The sequence below is a fragment of the Pinus tabuliformis genome, chromosome 8, assembly GCF_031772625.1.
Source record: "Pinus tabuliformis cultivar Carrire ecotype Pingquan chromosome 8, CPIR1, whole genome shotgun sequence".
Taxonomy (NCBI): Eukaryota; Viridiplantae; Streptophyta; class Pinopsida; order Pinales; family Pinaceae; genus Pinus; species Pinus tabuliformis.
In genome coordinates, this window is record NC_142294.1 from 1678088309 (window position 1) to 1678101120 (window position 12812).

At 38.2% G+C, this 12812-nt stretch overlaps 1 pseudogene; it reads right to left on the bottom strand.

Annotated features, from left to right (window-relative positions):
• Window positions 1-471: 471 nt before the first annotated feature.
• On the bottom strand, window positions 472-1389 carry LOC149242654 (putative sugar phosphate/phosphate translocator At1g12500 pseudogene; annotated as a pseudogene).
• Between the last annotated feature and the right edge of the window lie 11423 nt (window positions 1390-12812).

A 12812-nucleotide genomic window follows, 5' to 3' on the forward strand; every position in this document is an offset into this window, starting at 1 on the left:
CCACGAATTTGGCTGCCAAGTGCTCATTAAGACCTTCAATTTTGTCTCCAAGTTGACCAAAAAGGCTACACAAAGCACCCATTAGACTTGTTGGCATAATGACTAACCAAATTCACTCTATTAACATAAATATAATAAAAAACATGCAATAAACTAATGAGAATGGTGGATTAAGTCAAATTAGGAGGTTGAATGAGCCCAAATAATTGTCCATTTTTGGGGCTCATCATCACCCCCCTACTGAAAGTGTTGCTCATCCTCTGAGCAACCAATCTCTCTCCTCATCTTTGACGGCCCTGGTGGCCTCCTTGGCTAAAATCTCGGCCGATTTCTCCTTCTGCTGCCCTTTCTCCAAACTTCCTGTAGAAACAGTTCTCTGTCTTCCTGTAGAAACAGTCTGCTAACTTTCTGCTGCCTGCTGCTTTTCCTAGTGAATTCTCAGCCTTGTTATGAGTGTGCAAGTATATGCAATCATATGGAAGAAATAGTGGCCTTGGCATTTCCTAAAACCTGCAACGTGAGGGCACTCATATGTTTTGTAACAAGGAAGTTGGTTAAATTCACAAGATAAGCCATGGTCATGTTTCCAAGCAACAGGAATATGATAAAGGTGTTTTCTCTGGCTTTTTCAATAGCAATAGCTAATACATTACCCTCCACAAAAAGAGTAACAGGAAGCAATAACAGCGCAGCAATTGGTGCCATGTACATGAGCAAATTCATAGAGTGAAGCTTCTCTGCCTCAGAGGTAAGCAGGAGCCCCTGAACAACTGATTTCAATGCTCTGGCAGCAGTTGATCCTAGGCAAACCAAAAAGCCAAAAAGGTGGAATAATGGCTCACTGTTGCTTGCAATAACAATGCCAAATACCACAGGCACCAAGGCCATATAAACCACAGAAGACTCCCTCTTACATGTTATTATAAATGCAAAATATTGCTGTGAAGAAGGGAGTTGTTGCCCCAATAGCTTGATTGAAGGAGACTGGCAAATAGCGCAGAGAAATATTGCCACAAACAACCGAGAAGGAGAAAATGAAGCTCAGTGCCAATATCTCAAGAAACTGTCTCCTGGAGACGATGAACTGCATTGGTACAATCTCTAACCATGAAATTGCCAGAAAACCATAAAATGAACAGGCACACATGTGCAACATTGTGAGGAATATTGGGTATCTGCATCCAAAAAACTAAGTAGGCATTTGTTAAGCAATAGCACACCAATATTGGAAGAGTACCAAGCTGCAATAATGAGAGCTGTTGTAATAGTCTGGGACACAGGAAATGCACCATATTTTCCTTCTCCTGTTGGAGTTGTAGGTATGTCAATAACTTGTTGTTCAAGCTTTGGATTACTGCCCCGCCTCGTCCATGTTTGTGTTTCGGCCATAGCTGAAGAGGGCTTGAAAAATCAGATCTGATCAATATTCGGAAGACCCAATTGGTTTCCAGACCTGCACATCGTCTAGGTACTTGTCTATACTGTGTAGGACTCAGATGGACCCAAAACAGATGTACATGTCTCGTTATTATAAGCCTCCCCCAACTCTGCAACTTGGTGATCTTTTTAGCCTCCTCGAGCTGAGAGATGAAAGAGAGATCAGTTCCTATTGGGAACAACTTCAGATTGAGATTGAGATGTATGAGAAGCGAGCACAAACACAAATCTCATCAGAGAGCTCCACCCCAGCTCTGCCTGAAAACCAAGCAGCTTACTCTGCCCTGGAAGACTCTGCTGTATTTTCCTGTAAAACATCTTCCTGTAGAATGCTACTGCCCCTCTAAGCGAGCCAGATACGCAACAGACTCTCGAGACAGGTAGAAAACCCCATGGAGGATGACTAGTTAACAGCTTGTGGGAGCAGAGGACGCGTACTTCGGCTAAGAATGTTGCAGACACAAATGAATCAGCGGGTGGTGAGAGTCAGTCGAGCATTTTTTTTAATTACGGCATGATTCACGTGAGAGAGTGAAGTGGCCAAGTGTACATGGCCTCATGCAACTAGAAGTGTTTTTCCTCACTGTAGTGTAATTATGAACTGTAGTTCTCTGCCTGTAATCACTCACCATTAGTTGCACTGGAGTTTAGAATATCCACACTGTCTGTGTTTTTTAAATTTCACATGCATGACTGATCCATGCATGCTGCGTGACTTTCTCATGAGTGCTAGAGAACTGGATGTCTTGCTATATTCATGGCTTAATTTCACCATTCCATTCGTTCATGCAATGCTTAGACTAGATTCATGCAATAGATGAACAAGGTTTAGTCACATACCTGAAGTCAAACGGCTGCTTGTGAAGCTTTTTGCTGCTGCATGCTTGGATCCTTTGGTTGCATGAGGGCTTGGCTGATGATTTTTGATTTCTTTTCCTTGTGCAGGTGTCCTCTGACCAGATCTAAGCTGCATGCATTTGTTTCCATGTTCAAATCTGCACCTTCAAGCTGTTGCTGTTGCAATGTCACAGAACCAGAACTTGTTTTCACCATTTCTCCCAAAAGGTAAAGTGGATTGATCTAAAACTTGCTGAGCATGTTTCTATCATCATGATGCATCTCCCATAGAAACATCGTGATCAATGGATGCACGGATTTCGAGAAAAATGGAAAATGGCTGAAGATTTCAGAGATCGATTTCTCGAAAACCGTGCATCGGAATTGGCTGAAACTACTTGGGTAGGTTACCATCACTCACATGCATATCTCCATGAAACAGGTTTTGAAACGGATGCACGGATATGGAGAAAATCCAAAAATGGCTGATGGAGATGGAGGCTGATTTCTTGGAAACCGTGCACCGGAATTGGCTAAAACTGCTCAAGCATGTTGCCATCACCCTTGTACAATTTCCCTTAAACTAGTTTTTCAAATGGATGCATGGTTTTCATGTTATGGCAAAAACAAATTTTGTTCTATGTATTTTTTCTTTAAGGCATTTTTCAAGTGTTTGCATGGAAGGGAAAACTGAGCTTGGGCTGTGATGCAGGTATGGAGATGATGGAGGAGGAGTTGGAAGATTGCATGAGGGCTTCTGAACCCTTGAGGAAGCTACCATGTTCGCCAAACCACTTTTTGAAATCCATGTCTAGTTTCCCACAATTTCTACAGGAAGTTCCTGTAGAAGCACAATGAGAAGCACAATGAGGTGGAAAAAATGATGGAGAAAGGCAAGGGATGGCCACACAAGTGCTTGCAGGTCTAATCAACAGATTCCCAACATCAGATTCCATTTTGTATTTGAATTTGGTTCGTCCAAAGGTTCTACAGGATGTTTCCTGTAGAAAAACAGAGCTTCCTGTAGAAGGCACAAAAAAAAATTCCTTTGACCTTGATTTGAGTGCTCCTCCTGTCATGAAACGTCCTTCTTGCAACCTGCAATTAGCCAATGGAATTAGTTTTATTTTTCTTTTTCTTTTTCTCTTCTTTTTTTTTTTGAAAAACAACTAGGGCGCCTCATGGAGGTTTTCACCCTAATTGCCTGCCCTGGGCGCCTCCAAGGGAGGTTTTCACCCAAAGATCTTATCCTTTTTTCTCTTTTTTCCCAACCCATTGACCGCCTCATGGAGGTTTTCAATCAATGAGCCAATCTAAGGCACCTCCGAGGATGTTTTCACCTTAGATTTCTATTTTCCTTTTTTTTCATTTTTTTCTTCTTTTTCTTTTTTCTCTTTTTTTTCCTTTTTTTTCTTTTTTTTTTCTACCCTACCCTACTTGAAAAACAAAATCGTTCTCAAGTATAAGAATACTTCCAATGGAGCCATGTGCACATCGAGATTAGAGGTAAACCGATGTGGAGGCTTGAAATGCATGCTTTGACAGCTATCCGAATCTCAGAGACCAAATGATTTGACTTTGAAGGGATCAAACATAGCTGAAGAAGAGAGTACTGCTGCAACTTAGTGACCGTCTGAAACCATATTTCAATATAGCTCTGATATCTTTGGTTCTTTTCTTGATCTGGATCATGTTTCATGTCACCTTCTAACATGACTTCCTCATGTTCCTCTTTTTGTTGATCTTTCTCTTGAATACATGGAAGATTTTATGGTAACCATGAGGGAACTCTCTCGATCTCTGATTCTGATCTCTTCTCTTCATCAAGTGCAGCCCATGGTTCTTTGATCTCCTCTTTGTAATCTTCTTTGTCCTTTGGTCCTTCAATGTTTTCAATATAATCTCTGTTTTGCAACACTCTTCCTGAGCTTTGGTGAAGATCATTGAGCTCAAAAGGAGTCATTTGCACGTGTTGTGCCTCAGCTTTGCAATTGGGTTGAGCTACTCCATTGTATGGCTTTTGAAATGGTACGGGTAGTTGAGTGGAGGTGTGAAATTGAGATGGAGATGGATGGCATTATGGTTGGGCAGGCATTTGGGGTTGCCTTGGTGGAGCAGGAGGCGATGGTTGTGGATGACCAGGTGGTGGAGGGAAAGAAGCGGGAGGAGTGTTGTATTGGGGCATCCACTCCTGATGAGGTGCATTCCACTGAGGCTTTGGCTGAGCATAAGAGTGAAATGAATGAGCAACTAGTTGGGCATAATATGGATCTGTGAAGGAACAAGGAGGAGGTGTGAACCAGGAAGGATGAGTAGGGGGACCCCAAGAAGGCATGAAAGTGGCTTGGTAGGGGTCATAATAGGTCTCAGGTGTCCCTTGCAGTTCCTGCTGATAAGATCTATGTTCATGTGGCCTCCTTTGGTTCATTTAAATAGAGTGATTCAGTGGCTCCTTTAACTCTTTGATATGCAACTTTAAGTCCAGGCAAGGAAGGGCACTGATTCGTAGGATGGTATTCTTCACAGACAAAACACACTTCTAGGGAGTGCATTGGACATTCTTTCCTAGGATGCTTTCTAGTGCACCTAGGACAAAAGATGACCAAAGCCCTCTTGGCTTCCTCTTGCTTCTTTTGGATCCACAGGGTATCCAATTGCATGGCAAGAAACTGCCTCATATCACTCTTGAAATATTCTATCTGATCTTCAAATTCGTCTTTGGACAAGGGACTGCTCCCAACATTTCTGCTTGTAGCCATTTGCTCCAAAGGAATGGTTTCTTCTTCTTCTCCCCTTGAGGTTCTTCAAATATGTCTTGTTGTCCACCTAAGGGTTCTTTAATCACAACCATCGAAGAAGAGAGAGAAGGTTGGCTGTGTGAAGCGGTGGGGGCGTTGTGCAATCATTTTTCTAACTTATCTCTACTCCTACAAGCCATGAAATGAAATATTTTTGGTTGATTTTTTCTTTTTTCTACTTCTACCTGCAAAAATGAAATAGATTGAACTACAACTAACTATCTTGCTAAAATTAAAATGCGGAATTGAAATGAAAGCAGGAAAGGACTAATCTATTTTGCTCAAATGAAATTGCAGGAATGAAATGCTAGTCTACGCTTGCGGAATTGAAATGCTAATCTACGCTTGCAGAAATGAAATTGCGGAATTGAAATGCTAATCTATGAAAGCGGGAAATGCTAATCTACTTTTGCATAAACGAAATTGCATAATGGAAATGAAATATACTACTTAGCAGAAGATTGTAGTGGAAAATAGAAGAAAAGCGACAATCACCAATACTCTGACGCTTCCCCGGCAACGGCGCCAGAAAGATGGTGGGCCCCAGTATTGTAGCAATAATGCTACAACTCCTGGAACTCCCTTCTTTAATTTTATCAACCCGGTAGTTCGTAACAAACTTGGAAGCGACGGTGCTGTATGCACAAGTACTAGCTCTTGCCGCAGCTGTCACTTGGTCAGCTGGCACAAGTCCGCTAGGGGCTCAAGCCAACTTCTATGAGCTCTTAGAAGAAGCTTTTTAACTGATGGACGAAAGCTAACTCAAAGGAAGCTAATCTACTTGCGGAAAGAAACTGAAAGCCAAAAAGAAACACAAACCCTAGCAAACCCTAATTCTACCAGCTAGTCCTACTGATGTAAAGGAGAGAATGCAAACTACGAAAATAAATGCCATTACTTCGAGGAAGGTAAAATGCATGTGTCTAAGTTATCACTATCTGAAGAAAACATCTTTTTGTATGTTTGATTAAGTTATTAGAATTATCATGCATGTGCTTTTAACCGGCTTTTCACTGTGCAGGGATGGATCAAGGAGGAGGAATGCTTGGAAAAGGTTGGGATGGTACAGAGAGGGTCTAAGGGATCCCTAACATTCTTTTCGAGAGTTTCACAAAGTCTGGATGCTATGCAACCGAGGTTATGGACTTCTACAGGAAGTCTGCAGGGGTTTCTACAGGAAGTTCTGTAATTCTTCTACAGGATGTTTCGTGATTGGGTTTTTGACTGATAGGTGAGTGGGAGAGAATGCATGAATGGATAGGGAGGTAGGGTAGGGGCCTGGAATGACCCAAGGACTAATGGATAGAGTTGATGAGAGGGTGTGGAAGTCTAGCTTGCATCAAAGAAGGTTTAGGCAATGGAAAAGCAAGAAGGTAGGGTTACGTGGCAAAAGAGCAGATGGGAGATGAGGAAACAGACTTGGTGATGGAGGAGCTGATCTGGACGAGGCTCAGATGAATGAGGAGGTGATGAAGGTGCCCTGTATAGTGTTTACCTGATCAAACCAACTATGTCTTGCATACAATCAAAATATTAGATGATCTATCTAACAGTTTAATGAGATCAGTGAACAGAAACCTTATTCATGACAAGAATCACGTACAACATGTGAACAAAACATTATCAAAGAGATATAAACGCATGGCTAACTCCTACCAATCCATATTAAACATAAAAAGCTACTTCAACCATCAAAAGCAACCTAAGTAACAAAGCACGAATTAAATGTAAAGAGCAGACTTTATTTTAAGAATGCAGCGAACACACATAAAGATAAACAAGGGAGGTACTGGGCGCTTGAGATGGGCCCAACCCCAAGATCTACAGCCTCCCAAGAGAGATTTAGAGCTGGTGCAAAGCTGGATTCATCTTTATTAATCAAGAATGAAGAGTTACATCAAAACTGTCCACAAGGGGAGCTTGAGAATGAGCTGAAGGCAAAGCTAATCTATTGCCTACAAATCGAATTACAAAATGACTACAACAAGGCTATGAAATGACTAACTACTAGCTACTATCTACTGGCTAACTAGCTAACATCCACTGGCTAACCAAAATGAGGCCCTAAGCCTTCTTATTTATACAATTTGAGGACCCAACAGTCCTCCTAAACTTTAGGGACTCGGCTGCCCAAAACTTGGAGTTAAAAGCAGTCCTACTTGACTTGCTTGGCTGCCCTTGTGCTGATTGATTTGGTGGCCCTTGAACTCCGAGTTGATGGTGGAGAATTCGAGGTAAGGGCCCATAAATGAAGGGGACACCTTCCTACAAATCCTCTAGCTTGTTCTCCCACGAATTTGGCTACCAAGTGCTCATTAAGACCTTCGATTTTGTCTCCAAGTTGACCAAAAAGGCTACACAAAGCACCCATTAGACTTGTTGGCATAATGACTAACCAAATTCACTCTATTAACATAAATATAATCAAAAACATGCAATAAACTAATGAGAACGGTGGATTAAGTCAAATTAGGAGGTGGAATGAGCCCAAATAATTGTCCATTTTTGGGGCTCATCACTTTTCTTGATTTTTATTTATGTTACTTTTCGGGGCTTCAGGAGATGAGAGCATGTTATGTATCATATAAGTAGTGATTATCCCATTAAGGTGTATCATTTCATCTCCCACAAGGGGTTGGGACGTGAACGGGTTCTTTTAATGATGTGAGGGCACTCATGGGGCCCTAAGAACCAGGGTGATGGCCATAATGAAGGGGTAGAGCTCATGTTTGGATTTTTCCCATGTGTTAATATAATGTCCCAACCATCTTTTGCATTTTATAATATTCTTTTATTTTGTTTCTTGCTTGTGGCCATGATATTATTTTAATTTTCTCTTAGTTGCATCAACCTCTGAGGAAACATTTTTAGGCCCAACCCAAACATGTGGACAAGCGGAGGGCGTGTATTAGAGCCTTGTTGACCTAGTGGTCATATGGACCCAGAGAGGAAAGATGATGAAATAGGGTCTGTAATGTGCATAAGGGAGTGAAAAATGTGGAATGGGAATGGGATTGCGCTACTAGAATCGAGGTTCCCAAGTAGTGCCCATCCTAAATATATAAGCTAATAGGGGGGATCCCATGGGCCTAGGATTGAGTATTAAATCCCCCATTTAATGTGAGGGAACAAAAATATAGTTAAAACCCCTCCTCCTTCCAATTCACCTAATAATCCATATGCAAAGTTATCAAGGAAAAACAAGCATAATCACATGATTGCACAATGAAAAACATACATTTAGGATTGGATGGCCCACCTTCAAAAATATTCTCTAGACATATGAGAAAGGGAACACATGATTGGCTCAAGGAGTGGAGATCAAATGGAACAATGAATCAGCCACATCGTTGGCTATCAAGGGTTGTTGGTTGTCAACTGAAGACAAATCTAGAAGAAAAATTCTCCTACTAGGTCACCCACTTTTGGTGGGTAACAGAGTTATCAAAGAGAAGAAGGGGTAAGTGAAAATAGAAAACTTAGAAAACTTAGAGTTCTCTAGTTAGCAAAGTTTCTGACATGGTGAATTATTTTACTTTGTTTCTACTATATAGATTGTCCTCGCAAGTATTACATGATACATTTTTTATTTTTTGTTTAGGATATTCAGAGATAACAATATAGATTTTGAACTGAAATGGAATTTAGGTTAATAAGATCATGTGTCTAGAATTCTATGGAATCTTCATATATGAGTTTATACTGAATTAATCAACAACTCTTAGTAGTATCGTCAATTGATTACTTGATATGTTGCATTCGGTTCCAATTTTTCCTATAGAATTTGTATCAACAATTTCTTCTATTGTTTCATAACTTATGGTACTGAAGACAATCATGCACAGATGGGTTTTTTAACAATATGCACAAATATTTTTATACAATTATGTCATACTTCAACTCATTGATTTTCTTTTCTTGACAACAGGTGATTGACTTCCTTGAAAACAACATGTAAAACAGTAATACATATTCCCAAATGCTCCATGAACAAATAACAGAGGACCAAAATACAAAGAGGTAAGATTACTTGCTCAACTTGAATATTTGTAGTTTTGTCGAAAAATATTGTTGTAAACCAATTTCAACTTTATCGAAACAAAGTGACTTGATTTTACAAATGCACAAACTGAAAATTGTGCAAACAACCCCATGCTCAATTATACAATTATGCACAGGAGCACAAACAAATGTTTTTGAAGGTGATGTAATCATAGTGTACAATCTAGGCCAAACCAGAAATTCGAACTCACCACTCAAATCACAGCTTGCACATGCAGATCTTGTTGACAAAAGTGGACACTTGACCATCATAGTCAACATAAGCAATAATATTATAGATCGTTTCCATGAATTCTTTTTTTCCCTCGGAATAGTGTCTCTATCATAGATTTTGCAATAAGAAACAAAAGGATCTAAGAAAGAGGATACTCATAATCCTACATAGTGTTGCATGAAAAAAATTTAGGTCAAAAAATAGCTTAAGTTTGTAACAATTGCAGATTAGTCGTAGACACAACAATACAGAATCATGTTCTATCAATTGAAACATATCCAGTTGGTTCTATTGCAGTTGTGATTATAGCATGTCACCAAAACAATAGGCAATTTGAACTCCATATCAAAGATGGTGAGACTGCCAATGATACAACAACTATAAGTTTGTTGTTCTAGTAAATCATTCTTCGGTTTCTATTGCAAATTCATCAGTGACTATTTCTATGATTTTCCTTTTCCTAGAAAGTCACATAGGGAAAAAAAATGTGCTTTCAATCTTGCCAAATTAATTAATCATCATAGTCATAATCGTTTCCAATGCACACAAACTACAACTCAATGAACATTACAAAGAACATTTTCTAGCAATAAGGCATCAAATAGCATCCAAAAAAACACCACTCTACCTATTCAAAAACATTGTCAAGAATGATCCAAAGGGATGCCAAATGCTAAAATTTGTAGCAACAAATTCCTGTGATGTTATCAATGACAACTATGCAAAAGAACATTTGTTATTTCTTATCAAATAAACAACAGAGATATTTACCAACATCTTTTCTTTTTTTTCCATTTGGTTCATATATGACATTCTATTCAAATCCCCATTACTTTTCTCACCAAAACATATTTCAACTTAATAACTAGGCAAGATTTTGAAACAGTTGCAAGGAATACTCAACAAAATTGTCTTTTCACCACCCTATCAAAAAACTTGTAGTAAATTTGTAGACACCATACTTCCAAATTCATCAAACTCTACATTATGCAAGGAAAGTACAAGATCTTATTATCACCTCAGTGTGGAATGCACATTGGAAACATGTGATGGCAAAATAGACTGCATATTTCAAATGACACAACTGCAAGAATACTGCCCAACCATCACTGAAACACATTTTCAAGAGTATGTGGAAGACATACCATCTACAGTCTTTGCTTTGAGAAATCTGTATGTCCATGGAATCTTCACCTTCACATTCAATAACATCATCACTGAAATCAAGCCACTCTAAACAATTTTTGTTGTATCATCAATTGCTCCACTTTGTTTGTTATCCTAGCAAGTCACATAGGGAAAAAAATGTGCTTTCAATCTTGCCAAATTAACTAATCATCATAGTCATAATCTTTTCTAATGCACACCAGCTGCAACTCAATGAACATTACAAAGAACATTTTTTGTCAATAAAGCATCAACCACATCTAAAAACACACCAGTCTACCTATTCAAAAACATTGTCAAGAACAGTCAAACAACAACTACATATTTCAAATGCCACAGCTGCAAGAATACTGCCCAACCATCACTAAAACGATTTTTCAAGAGTATGTGGAAGACATATCATCTACAGTTAGTACTTCAAGAAACCTCTATGTCCATGGTATCTTCATCTTAACACTTGATAACATCATCACTGAAATCAAGCCACTCTGAATAACCTTCGTTGCATCATCAATTGTTCCAATTTGTTTGCTATCAATGTATGTGTCTTTCTGAAACAGTGTATCAAGATACATTTTATTTACGTGTTAAGTATTTTGAAAGACGTTATTCTTGTAGTAACATATCTTTTCTTGCACTAATATTTCTTTTGTTGCTCGTTGTCACAGAGTTTGTTGCAATCATATATGGACATTTTGTTTCAATTGAACATCAATTGTATTGCTCCAAATTTCAATATTGTCCATATTTATTACACATTTTTTTTGTACATGATCTTGTAGCAAATATGCTTCTATCTACAAAAACTTCAGCAAAAATATACAACAGTGAATAGAGTTATTGCTTTTTTGTATACGTTAAACAATATAACTTTTTTTTTGTAACCTAAAGGACCTAATAGCCTCCTGACACGTAATTTCCAGTAAACCTATGGGGGTTTATGACCTATCCTCCTCTCTGTGGCCCAAGTTACAATAGGGGGATATGAACCTAGGTCTCTCGATTTCTAACAATTTCGCAGTCTTAGATTACTAACTGAACATGTCACTATAACTTAGCTACTCATCTTGGCTTTTTTCAATGACAACTCAATTTTATTTTAATACAACTGGAGGTTGAGCTTTTGTGATGGCATAAACTTAGAAAGATATGTGAAAAAAACAAATTTTTGTATGTGTTGAAGTTTGTCGAAAAAGTTTACTTTATTTTTTAGCTTAGTTGCAAAAATATTTGATTTATGCCACTATAACTTGGCTACTTGTCCTTCTTTGTATTTTTGTGAATGACAACTTTATTTTGTTTTAATACAATAGGAGTTTGAGCTTTTGTCATACCATAAATTTAGAAATCTATCTAAAAAGAACTACCTTTTGTATGTGTCGTAGTTTCTGGAAAAAGAGTACTTTATTTTTTAGCTTAGTTGTAAAATCTTTGATTTAATATGATCTTATGACAAACTAGTGGTATGTGAAAACTAAAAATGCAAATCAGCTAAGCTTATTTTAGCCATCAATATGTTACAGTTTATGAATAAATTTATTCTATATAAATCAAGGCATTGCGCAAACAAGCTTGTCATGATAATTAGACCTTGGAAAACTTTTCCAAACTCTGATCTTATGGTCCTTTATGTGCATTAAATATCTTATTAACAACAACATTGATGGCCTTCACAGCTCCAGAGATGGTTGATTTAGATTCTAAAATTCAATAGAGTTGGACTAATACTTCTCTAATAAACCTTATTCTTATATTCTTAGGTTTTTTACCACAATTGATCCAAACAATCTTAGGGTGGCTCTCATTACCAAAATGAGGAAGGCCAGGTTATTTATTGAAGATTAAACCAATGGAAAAAATAACATTATAACCAACCAGAGCTATTACATCAAATGATAGTAGTTCAAGGTGGGTTTTTCACTCTTCGGGGACACTTGACTAACCAATAAATTATGTGGCGTTTTTTTCCTTAATTGAACCATGCATATTCTTTATATTCCACACTCATGCTTCTAGTTGTAAATATATTATAATAACATTAAATTTAAATGGGTTAATCATCATGCCTCCATTCATAACAGATGGTCCACCACACATTATAAAATTGCCATTTATATATTTTCTCACACACACACGCACACATATATATAGGTTTTAACCTTGTACATAAATTACCTGCAGACAAATTCTTAAAACGGAAAACTAGATTGATTTTTCATTATATTCCTTTCATTGTTACAATACATTTTATACATGTTGAAGCATTCATATGTTAATTTGACAGCTCCAGGAAAAAT